Below are 12,540 nucleotides of genomic sequence, written 5' to 3' on the forward strand. Positions count from 1 at the left end.
GTCGTTAGATTTCTCTCTTTCCCAACCTTTCCCACGAAAGGTGAAAGGTTGGATAAGGCTGTCGGGTTTACCAGTCACGCTCTATAAATTAAGCATCATTAAGGAAATCGGTGAGTGCATTGGTCCTGTGATCCGCATAGATTATCAAACTGACAGTGGAAGACACGGTCGCTTCGCGCGTGTGGCTATTTCTGTTGACCTTCACAAGCCTTTAATCTCAAAACTGATCATCAACGGCAACATCCAAACGGTAGAGTACGAATCTTTGCCTACCATTGTTTCTCATGTGGTAAGTACGGTCACACTCAAGATATCTGCCCTGATTTGAACTCTAATATGGATTCTGTGCCAATTACCGAAAAGCAGCCTCCCTAGAAAAATAGATGGTTGAATCTGCTACTTACGGCCCCTTGATGGTTGTTGAGAGAAGACAAATGAGAGCTACCAAAAACAAGGCAGATTCCAAGACTCAAACCCAGAACAATCCTATTGTTGCCTCTCGCTTTAACCCTATTTTTGAAGGAGGAGAAGAAGACATTGCTAAAAAAAGTCATCCTATTACCAATGAAAATGATAGGGTAAAGTATATAAATGGTAATAAACTTTTTAGATACTTGCATTTAGGTCTTTCAACTTTTAAAACTTGCAATACAGTTACTAAACATTTAGTTCATTTGCAATATGGTTTCCGACGTAACGGGCGATTCACTGTCGTTAGAGTAAATTATATAAATGGTCACTGGACTTTTCAGACGCTTGCATTTAGGTTCCTTTACTTTTAAAACTTGTAACACAATCATCAATTACATTCTAAACCCCAAAATCCAAAATGTTTTAATTACATTCTAAACATCAAATTCCAAAATACTTCAATTACATGCCCAACCCCAAATTCAAAATCAAATCTCAAAATCTATCATAACAAATTGAACTTGAAACAACAACCCTAAACCCTCAAAACATAATTGTTTCAAAAAAAATTAACCAACTATAAGTGATAAGTGATTATGTTGGGTTTAAGGTTTAGGGTTATATTGGACCTAAATACTCAATTCAATTTATAAAATAGTTGACTCGAATTTTTTTCGATTTGAGTTTATAAAATTTAAATCAAGTCGAATTGAATTGATTTTCGAGTTTCTATTTAAATTTAATTATAATATTTATCATATTATAATATTATTTTATTCTAATTCAGTTTAGTTTATAAAATAGTTGACTCAAAAAAATTTCGATTTGAATTTATAAAATTTAAATCAAGTCGAATTGAATTGAATTTTTGAGTTTCTGTTTAAATTTAATTATAAATATTTATTATACTATAATATTATTTGATTCTAATCAAATAGTTTTTAACCATATACAATACATATATTTCTTCATATTTTTTCCATATGTCATACATATATCAATGGACTTGACTCAAACTTAAAAATTAATCCACTAATTACTAAAATTTTTGAGATATTCAGTTGTATTTTACAACTCGATTTTAACTTGAAATTTTTTTAAGTTGAGTTTATGAAATTACAACTCAAAGTCAATTTGTATCAAATTTTTGAATCAGTTCAAGTCGAAAAATAATTTTTTCGAATCAAATTGAGTATTGTTCACTTATAGTTGGTTAAATCTAACTTTTAAATCCTAAACCCAACATAATCACTTATTGTTATGAACCCAAAATTAACTAAATGTTGTTGATTATGTTGGGTTAATTGATGGGAAAATTTAGTATTTAGGGTTATGTTTTGAGGGTTTAGAGTTACTGTTTCAAGTTCAGTTTGTTATGGTAGCTTTTGAGAATGGATTATGAATTTGGGGTTGGTCATGTAATTGAATTATTTTTGGAATTTGCTGTTTAGAATGTAATTGAAATATTTTGAAATTTGGGGTTTAGAATGTAATTGATGGCTGTGTTGCAAGTTTTAAAGTTAGGGGACCTAAATGCAAGCTCCTGAAAATTTCAGTGACCGTTTATATACTTTACCCAAAATGATATTGGCACCTCTCGGATCCCAGCTCTTCGGACACACTCCCATGGAGAGGAACCTGTCACTGACGCACCAAAAAACCAAAGAAACAAACCGGTCATTACCGTCCGTAAGCCATTGGCGGTGATCTCCAATAATCCTATTATTCGTTCCTATACTTCTGCTATCACCTCTCGACCTGTTCCACGTTTTTCTCAACGCCTTAATAGCTGGATCGTTGATATTTATGAAAATGACGATCCTAATGTGGTTCAAGATCCAATGCTTCAGGATCACCCGAGCTCAGCAAATTACACTCTCCCGCCGACTGATCCCCCCGATGATTCTGCTATGGGAACAGCACAGTCTGATGCTAAGATTGATGATCCCAAACATGATAGTCACTGAGATGCACATTGATTTGGTCGTTGAACCGAGCTCGGATATTCCCGTCTAAGGTTCTTTATCTGTTTTCCTCCATACCTTATGTTTATTTTAATGAATTTAAAATTGTTCAGTTGGAATATGCAAGGTTGTGGACATCCGAAATTTTTGTCCGCAATCAAACAATACATGAGAGATTATAAACCTGATGTGGTTGGTCTTTTGAACCTCGTGTAAGTGGTTTTAAAACCGATTCCTTTATCACTTCTCTGGGTTTTCCTCACTAACACCGCATCGAGGCTGCAGGTTTCGCTGGTGGTCTTTGGATTTGCTGATTTGATTCTGTCACGGTTAATATTTTGCAGAATCATTTTCAATTTTTACACTTCTGAATCCATTGCAAAGCCGACAATAAATCTTCTTTGGGAACTCTTGTTTATGCTAGTCCCAATGCTACGAAAAGGAAAAAGCTGTGGTCTAATCTTCGGCATCTTGCTTCAAATATTTCTTCTCCGTGGATTCTATTTGAAGACTTCAATGCCACTTTGACTATGGATGATAGAATGGGTTGTGCTTCTTTTTCTAACGTACAAGAAAAGATAAATGAAAGATCCATCTTTGAGCTTTTGCAAATACACACAATGATCATATTTGCTTTTAGTATACTTTTGCCTCCTCATAAAGCTATCAAATCGCTTGTACCACTGCCTCGGAGATTGCTTCAATCCATATAGCGATTTGTTCAGCTTACAAACCCATTTCTCACAACTACCATCTTTGTATCCTTCTGGCTGAGTCAATAGATCTCCTCTTATAAATCATCGTGCAAGAAAGCCGTCTTTACATCAAGTTGAGCTAACTCCAAATTCAACTGTGCTACCAAGGCCAATAACATTCTAATGGAGGAATGCTTCACAACAGGGGAAAATACTTCATTGTAGTCGATTCCCTCCTTTTGAGCGTAGCCTTTAGCTACCAACCGTGCCTTGTAGCGAACATCTTTCTTGCTATGAGATCCATCTTTCTTTACAAATACCCACTTGCATCCAATGGCTCTTTTACCTTTCGATAATTGTGTCAGTTTCCAAGTGTTGTTCTTTTGGAGAGATTGCATTTCTTCATCCATAACACTTTTCCACTTATCACTTTCCAAGCTTTATATTACTTCTTGGTAAGTGACAGGGATATATCATCATCAATAACTAGAAGAGCATATGCCATCATATCAATAAATCGAGCAGGTCTACGAATTTCTCTCCTTGGCCTTGTAACTGCAAGTGGTTCTGATGTCTCCAATGGTTCTTGGGTTTGAACCTCTTCATCTTCTGATTCTTCTATTGGAGTTGAAGAATCAGTTGCATCAACTTCTGGGATCATCGTCTGCTAAAACTCCACCTGTTTTGGAGTATGCTTCACCTGCTGCGGAGTACTACTTGTCTGGACAGCTTCACTTGTTACCTTCTTTACTAGGGCAGATTCATCAAAGGTAACATCTCTGCTACAAATTATCTTCTTGGTCTCTAAACACCAAAGGCGGAATTCCTTCACTCCATGGGTGATTCCCATAAAGAGTCTTCTTTGCTCTCGGATCAAGCTTGATTCCTTCTCATGATAATAAGCAGTGGATCCAAATACATGTAAGAAATCATAATCAGTAGCAGGTTTTCCAGACCATACCTCCAATGGTGTTTTTCCTCTTATCACTGATGATGGCAGACGATTGATGAGATGGCCAGCATATGTCACAGCCTCAGCCCAAAATGTGTTGCCTAACTCAGCATTAGACAACATACATCGAACTTTCTCCAATAGTGTTCGATTCATACGCTCTGCCACCCCATTCTGTTGTGGTGTATGTCTAACAGTGAAGTGTCGAATAATACCATACTCATGGAAAACGTCAAAGAATGGTCACTTTTATATTCTCTTCCATTATCCGTCCTAAGACGTTTGATCTTTCTACTAGTATAGTTCTCGATCATATTTTTCCATTTCAAGAAAATTTGAAGCACTTCATCTTTAGATTTCATCGGATACACCCAAACTCTTCTGGAAAAGTCATCTACAAAAATTACAAAATAATGGTTTCCTCCCAAAGACGATGTCTTTGAAGTACCCCATACATCTGAGTGAATATAATCTACAATACATTTTGTATTATGTATAGTGGTGTCAAACTTCACTCTCTTCTGTTTTCCCAGAACACAATGCTCACAAAAGTTCAATTTACAAACCTTTGCACCTTTCAACAATCCTTTCTTTGCCAGAATTTGCAAGGATTTCTCTCCAGCATGTCCCAACCGCATATGCCACAACTGGGTTGCGTCCAAATCATCACCTCAGGAAGCTGCTGCAACTGCTCCAATATTGTACTACTTTGGTAGTAATACAAATTATTTTTCCTGATGCCCTTTATCATCACGAGTGCGCCATATGTGACTTTAAAAACTCTATCTCTTATAGTGACTACTGAGCCTTTGGATTCCAAGGCTCCCAACGAGATGAGATTTTCTTCAAACTGGGCACGTATCGAACATACATCAGAACTCTAGTTGATCCATTTTGATTCTTCAATCGAATTGAACCTATCCCAACAGTTTTACAGGCATTGTCATTGCCCATATAAACAACTCCTGCATTTAGTTCCACTAAATCGGAGAATCACTCCCGATTAGGGGACATATGATAGGTGCAACCAGAATCTAATATCCACTTATCAGAATGGAATGTTGTTGATGAAGCAACCAATGATATGTCAGAGTCATGTGCATCATGCTCTACAACACATGCATCTGGAGCAGCTTTTCCTTTCTTCTTCAGCTTCGGACAATCTTTCTTCCAATGGTCTTTCTCATGACAAAAGGCACATTCATCTTTTTCCATCTGGACTTCGACTTTGATCTCCCTCTCCACTTTGGCTTTTGACTTTTCGAGCGACCTCTTGCCACCATAGCCTCCGATGCTTCGTACTTGCTCTCTTCTTGATTTTCTTCCTGAGTTCATAACTATACAAAACAACAGTTACATCTTTAAGGGTAACATTATTCTTACCATGAAGTAACGTTGTCTCAAGGTGTTCAAATTCATCTAGAAGAGATGACAACAACATCAAAGCCAAATCTTCATCTTTGAAGGTTTCATCCATGCACAATAAGTCTTCCACTAGCTCATTGAACGCAGTGATGTGTTCATTCATACTGGTGCCTGGTTGATAATCAAATCTGAACAATCTTTCTTCATGTGGAGACGATTCTGAGAGCTTTTCTTCAGGAATTTTCCTCCAAAGCTTTCCACATCTTACTTGTAGAAGTCTCGTTCTTGTAGCCATACTTCTGCTCCCTGAAAAGACAAGATCGAATCGTGTTGCACGCCAAACGATTGATTGTTCCCCATTCTTTCTCCTCCATATATTCGGGCTTTCTTTCTCAATGGCTATGTCTAGACCTTGTTGGAATAAAGCGTCTAACACCTCGCCTTGCCACATGCCAAAATGACCGGATCCATCGAACAACTCCACCGAGAAATTTGCATTTGACATCACCTCCTCACCGGTCCAGATGAAGAGCTTGATGTCTCAACTGATCCGTATTTTGGCATTTTAATTCTAATGAACAATATTCAATATCGTGAACTGTATCTTTTCAGCAACGGAACCACCAGGATAACCTCAACCGAAGCTCTGATGCCAATTGTTGGGGAAATCGGGTTATTTCCACACGAACGTAGTTTCAAAATTGATTTGAAATATCAAGATTAAAACCACCAAAGATTGCACAGGGACAAACCCGTCAAACTATTGAATATTGAAATACAATGGAAAAAACGAATAAAAAACAATAAAGGAGAGAACACACCAAATTTACGAGGTTCGACGAGAATGTCGTCTACTCCTTGGGCACCACACCGGATGATAACTTCACTATATCGCCAATATTACAACAAATGGAATTTTTTAGAATTCCCAAAGTGAGAGAATGAAGAGTACAAGAGGAAGAGAACTTATTTTGGGATGATTTCTAATGGAAATACTTATGCCTATTTATAGTTGAGTTTTAAGAACAATATGTTCAAAGTTTGGCCACCTACCAAAATGAAATTTCTAACTTGCCAACTTAATTTCAATCCAAATCTAACATTATTGTCCAACATTCATTGAGAATGAGGTCGGATCATCGAGCCCTACTGCTGCATGTTCTCCGGACTGAGCTCTGGGCGATATATGAAGGGTTTGTATCGCTTGGCATCTTGGCTTTGAGTTCTTGCAGGATTGTTCTAAAGCCATTTCGATTCTCAATGAACCTCAAAACTCCAAACATGGATAGTTGATTTTCACTGGATTCCTCGAGAAGCAAATCACGCTACAAACAGTTTAGCTAACACTCTAATCATGATCACTTTGAGATACTCTATCATGCCTCTCCTCCCAGCTACATGTAGGATCTTCTTCATGGAGATGTTGCTGGTCCACCTTATTGTAAATCTAGCACTTGCTAGCCTAGTTTTTAACTAGCTCTTTCAATTCAAAAAATAATTAATTAATTAAATTTTAAATCCAAATGTAACGATGATTAAGAAAAAAAAGATTGATGTGTCTTAATTTTATTGGTTGTCGCCATATTCTATACGGTGAGGAGGGTCTATAAAATATTTTTTTTCATTATCTTAAAATATTCAAATTCAAAATAATTTGAAGGATAAAGTACACAAATGGTCCCCCAACTATAGGTTATTGTCTTATTGAGTCCAAAAACTTTCAAAAGTTATGAAATGATCCCTCGACTATAGGACATTATTTTTTCAGTATGGGAGTACTAAAAGTTACAAAATGGTCACCCGAAATCTAATATCGTTACAAAACGCACATACATCTTACAAAAATGTATTCTCATGTTCAAACTATACATATCAATCTAATTCATTCTCGGAATACGAATATAAATTTAAGATCTCACATTGTTCAATATCTGAAAACAATTAAAGCTGCAATTGGGCCACCCTTCAAATAAAGTAAATATATATACATAGAACACACAAACTGTATGATAGTTTTGATATGGATAAAGAGAAAAAGACCATCAAATTAAAAGATCTGATCACCCTGGTAGAGGAATTTCAGAATCGTAATTCAAGGATACCATGGCAATATTTTCTCGTGATTCATATTCTGAGTCTCCTTGTCCGGCTTATCCCAGCTAGCAAGCACTCGCTTAATCCGGTCACAATGTAGTTCATAGTTGGCCTCTTTGCGGAGGCCGGAGATAACAAGCCATTGCCACTTCGATTGATCTCCATACAGAATTTATCTCGAAATCTCCTTTCAACCGTGGATCCACAATGTTTTCGACGTCTCTGTTCCACAACATCGAATTTACTCTGGATCAAGGTATCCGGGGTACTGGCGATGATGGTGGAGACACGAGAACCACCTTCAAAGCTTTTCTATAACCCAAAATCCGATAGTTTAGATTGCAAGTTCTCAGATAATAAGATGTTGGTACACTTCACATCTCTTTGGATTATAGGTTGCTCGCAGCTATGGTGTAAATACAACAGTCCTTTATTTTTCGTTCGTTTTTTCGGTATATTAGTCGTTGAAATAAACCAGAAGTGATGAACAATTATGGGTAAATTCCAGCTAACCTAGTGCTGCCTGCAGTGCTATTCCTAGTCTTCCTTCCCAGTTCAAGACACCGATACTCCGATCTGGAATTGAAAGAATCTCAGATAATATACTGATATATGAAATCTGTTTAATCAATGAAACATAGTATGGCATTTGGTTCAATGATCCAAACCTGAGAGATAGTCTGATAAGTTTCATTTGGCCATGTAGATTAGCCCCATTTCAGTGCCATCGTCGCAATATCCGAGAAGGGCAGTCAAATTTCTATGATGAACTCTCAGAAGAAGCTCCACCTACATATATCCTGAATTTTCCATGAGTCTGAACTTCATCATTAGACTGTCACCGATTGGATTATAACTCGGCTTGGAACTGTCTGTACCCTTGAAATGATGCTTTTGATAACATCTAAACTGCTACTTGCTTGTCGTCCAAGAAACCGTGATAAACAGTTCCAACCCTCCTTTTCCGATAGCCTTCTCGAAATTGTTCATGATCATTCGGACATCAGATTATGTAAATTGTCGATCCTAAGCGGATTTGAGTCTTCGTCGCAATCAAGGCGTTCCCGTGAGTATTCTTGCAGAGCACAAGGACCGCCTTCCCAGTTTTTCTCCAATCAATACATTGATTTTATATTCATCATTGGCATTAACTATAAATCACACACAAACATATAAGTACCGAAGGATCGAGATTGATCGACTGAAGATGACCATTCACTAGTTTAAGAGAAAATATACCATTTCCTTCAATTGTACAAGTTCATTCACCTTTAAGCCTCAAAGGCACTTAAGATGGGCGGATGAGTTGAATCTCTGGTTTTACAATCCAAAACTGGCCTCCGTTCGATTGTTAGTGCATGAAATATTAATTCAAACATTTTTTTAAAACGTTTTTCATTCACACTACTAGAAAAACTACTTAAGATACTGCTGTACTTTGCTCGCTGACTCGTTTATGCGATCGGACTTTCAATTTTGTCAATTATAACACTGAACTTTAATTTCCGCTTCAATCATATCACTCCGTCGTTAAATCAATAACATGACTATGACATGACTAACGGGACAATGACTCTACAGTAGAATGTTAGAGTTCAAAACTAATAGACGAATTGCATAAAGAAAAAATATATAATGAGAAAATTTAGATTTAATCCCTAAATTATTTATGATTTTTGGATTAATTAAAACTACAGTTTAAAATTTGTGTTAAAATCATTTAGTTATCCGTAGATGAAAATGAAATTAATATTAAATCATGGGAAGCCAAGTTGCTTAATTTCAAGACTGTCAAGCTCTTAAAAGTAATTAATTTTTTTAAAAAAAAAACTAAAGATGAAAAATTAGTTTTAATAATTTCAAAAGTAATAAGTGCTAAAAAATTAAACTAGAAAAGTAGGAGGTTAAAGCATAATTTCAGAACTGACAGTGTGTAATTAAACCGGAAAAGTGTTAGGGTACCGAAACTTAATTTTACTAATTTCAAATTTATTAGGGACTTAAAATATAATTAAACCATAAAAATTAAAAAGCAATTTCTCTACCACAAACTGAAAATGAAAGCACATTTTGATATTTTCCAAGAAAAGAAAATATGTTTATATTTCTATTTGTGGTCGTGAGAGGGTATGTTACATTGGGACTATGTTTGAACTAATCTTTCATATGATGCTTGCAGATTTCTTGTGAATCTTTACCATTCGTATTCCTTCGAAAACTTCTGCAAGCTTCACCGACTCCGATTTCCACTGGGAATTCGAGTCCTTGTGTTCGGATTCGAGAGGAAAGCTCGAACCATCATCATCGTCATCGTTGCCCAATATGAATCTTTTATATCCATAAGAACTCAACTCGCTGCGAATGTTTTCTACATCTTTGATAGGTTCATCATCCAGGCTTCGCCATCTCGATACATCTGAAGGGGTTCCAGATGAACTCTGAGACGGAGTTGCAACCCTCTCACTCCGGCTTCGCAGCATCATACTCGAACTCCACGCTGAAGGACCATCAACATATGGATCATCGGTTTTGCTTGTTGATGAAGCCTGGTTCGAAGGATGACTGCCTTTTCGCCGTATTAGTCTCCGAAGATTCTTGAAGAACTTCTTTTTGCCCGAATTGGTTGATTTCGTAGCAGATGAATTCTCCATCGAAGAATCATCGAGTTCTCGAGTTTCGGAAGCTAGGGAAGAAGACCATCTATCAAAATCAAAATCCATGCTATCCATCCCATTATGCCCCATTCCTTCGGTATGTGCATATTCATGTACTAGCTTTTTGGCTTTCGCCTCCGACTTCGGACTTAGGCTTTGGCATAGATCTCTAGCAACTATTTCACCAGTAGGGGGTCGATAATTCCTCAGCTCGTACCGCAAACAAGAATTGACCCATCGGAGATACACCAGTTCTTCGACATCATTGCATCTATTCGATTTCAGCTGTTCGATTTGCTTTATCAAGTCTTCATTTTCTTGCCTCAAACGGTTGCTCGTTTCATCGATTGCTTTTCTCTGCAACCAAAAGCAACCAGAAAAACAAATCCGAAAACAATAATATTAGTAACCATGTAAAGGAACAGGATTCACCAGAAATGAATTTAAACGACCTCAGGATCCTCCAAAACAGGAACTGCAAGGACTTGGGTCAATTCCAACTTCCGAGCCAGTTCGGAATTTTCTATTTGCAATCTTGTATTTGATTCCCTCAGCTCTTCTACCTCACATTCCAAGCCTCTAGCCTTTGAAACTTCGATTCGATATCCGGGTTATTTGCCGGAGCCTTTAGTTCTTGCTCTTGCAATCTAGAAACCCTCTTTTGAAGGTTTAGGATCTGCTCTTTATTCATCTCAGCCTCATGCTGAAGTTTCTCCTCAAGCACCTTGATTTTAGATCTTGCACTTTCAAGCTCGGCTACAGCTTTTGCATGATTGGCGACTTGGCCCTCTAATTGTTGTTTCTCCGACTGTAAGGACTCAATCTTGAGACGGAAAAGTTTAGCCTCCATATTGTTTATCTCCAATCGGTTTCGGAGCTCCGAAACCGCTGTTTCTTGTTCTTTAAGGCCATAATATTCAAGCAGCTGGACCTCGAGATTCTGCATCTTTTCCCTAAGCACTCTTACTGTATTTCTCAAGTGCTCAATCTCTTGCTCATAACCATCCTTTTCAACTGTTCTAAACGTTCTCCAAGTGTCAAGCTCCGACCTCGGTGTTCCGACTTCCTGCTTCGGAGAAGATCCAACGACGTCAGAAAAGTCAAATTCATCAACAAGACCATCAAATTGTGTCAGAAAAAACACATCTCCATCTTGTCTAATGCTCCCTGAATCAAACGATTGTTGCTTCAACACCTCTTCCTGCCGGAGAGAAATCGAAAGATCATATTCAGAAAATTGAATTGGCGCAAGCATATAATTGAATCTCGAAAACAACATCGAGCAGCATCAGCTCATATTCAATGTCCTAACCACTTGGACACTAAGTTCACCAATGCTATGAAATCGAAATGTTTTAGCAATAATCTTTAACAGCTTACATGGTCTGAAGTTGGTGTCGGTTTTAAGGCTCGGATACCGCCTCGACTTCGATCATTCTCACCGGAATCAATCTCACCACGACCATCTGCATAATCAAAACAATACAAAAGTTCAACACCGCTATGTTAAATCAATAATCCATAGTATCAGTCCATATTTAATCCGATATATCGAAATAGCATCCATTAAGTCCGCACCTGAAACACGATTTAGGGTTTTAAATCGAGAACAAAGAAACCCGGCAAAAGAAAGAGCAACAGCAGCAAATCCAAACTTCACCAAAAGAGGCTTCGATTCTCCCAGTTCTTCATTGTCATCTTCCATCTACGTAGTCAAAAACTCAATTTATATAAACAACTGACAATTAATTCTAGATGAACAAAGATAATATAAGCTCAAATTCAATCCCAGAAAATTAAAAGAAATTAAAATGAAAAATGAAGTAAGATCGAGAAAATTAATAGAAATCCATTTTTGTAAGAGCAGAAAACTTACTATTAAAGGAAGAATCCTAAAGAACATCGAAAATCAACAAGAAGAAGCAAGACTTGTTTTGTCTTGTTTTAATGCTTTTTTTTCCTTCTTTTTTTGAGATTGCTGTATATGGATCAATTTATACATCAATTGTTTGTATATGAAATATGAATAAATCAATGAATGGGTGTTCGAACAAAAAATAAGGGTAAACCGTCGTAATTGTCACTTTTATTTCATACGTATTTATTTATAGTCATTTAATTTCAAAAAGTAATATTTTGATTACTTGTGCTATCTGCGTATACAAGACAAGACTTAAAGTTCCGAAAACAAATTCCGAAAGCATATGTAAGCTTGCTAATTGCTTTCATTGATGCACTGAAAAAAACTCTTTCAATTTTTTTTAATTCAGTGACTAAAAGAAAACAGTTATAAAACTAAAGGGTTGTTTCAAAAGTTTACCCAAGAAATAATAATATTTGGGTGATTTCTTCTTATGTCTTTATTACATGTTTGAAAATTAGGTTGACATGACAGAAGATAAGAG

The 12,540-nt window shown here is 36.8% G+C and overlaps 1 pseudogene; it reads right to left on the reverse strand.

The window, feature by feature from the left end:
- Window positions 1-9,555: 9,555 nt before the first annotated feature.
- Window positions 9,556-12,107, reverse strand: LOC120146939 (annotated as a pseudogene).
- Window positions 12,108-12,540: the final 433 nt, after the last annotated feature.

This window comes from Hibiscus syriacus, unplaced genomic scaffold (assembly GCF_006381635.1).
Source record: "Hibiscus syriacus cultivar Baekdansim isolate YM2019G1 unplaced genomic scaffold, ASM638163v2 tig00110931_pilon, whole genome shotgun sequence".
Taxonomy (NCBI): Eukaryota; Viridiplantae; Streptophyta; class Magnoliopsida; order Malvales; family Malvaceae; genus Hibiscus; species Hibiscus syriacus.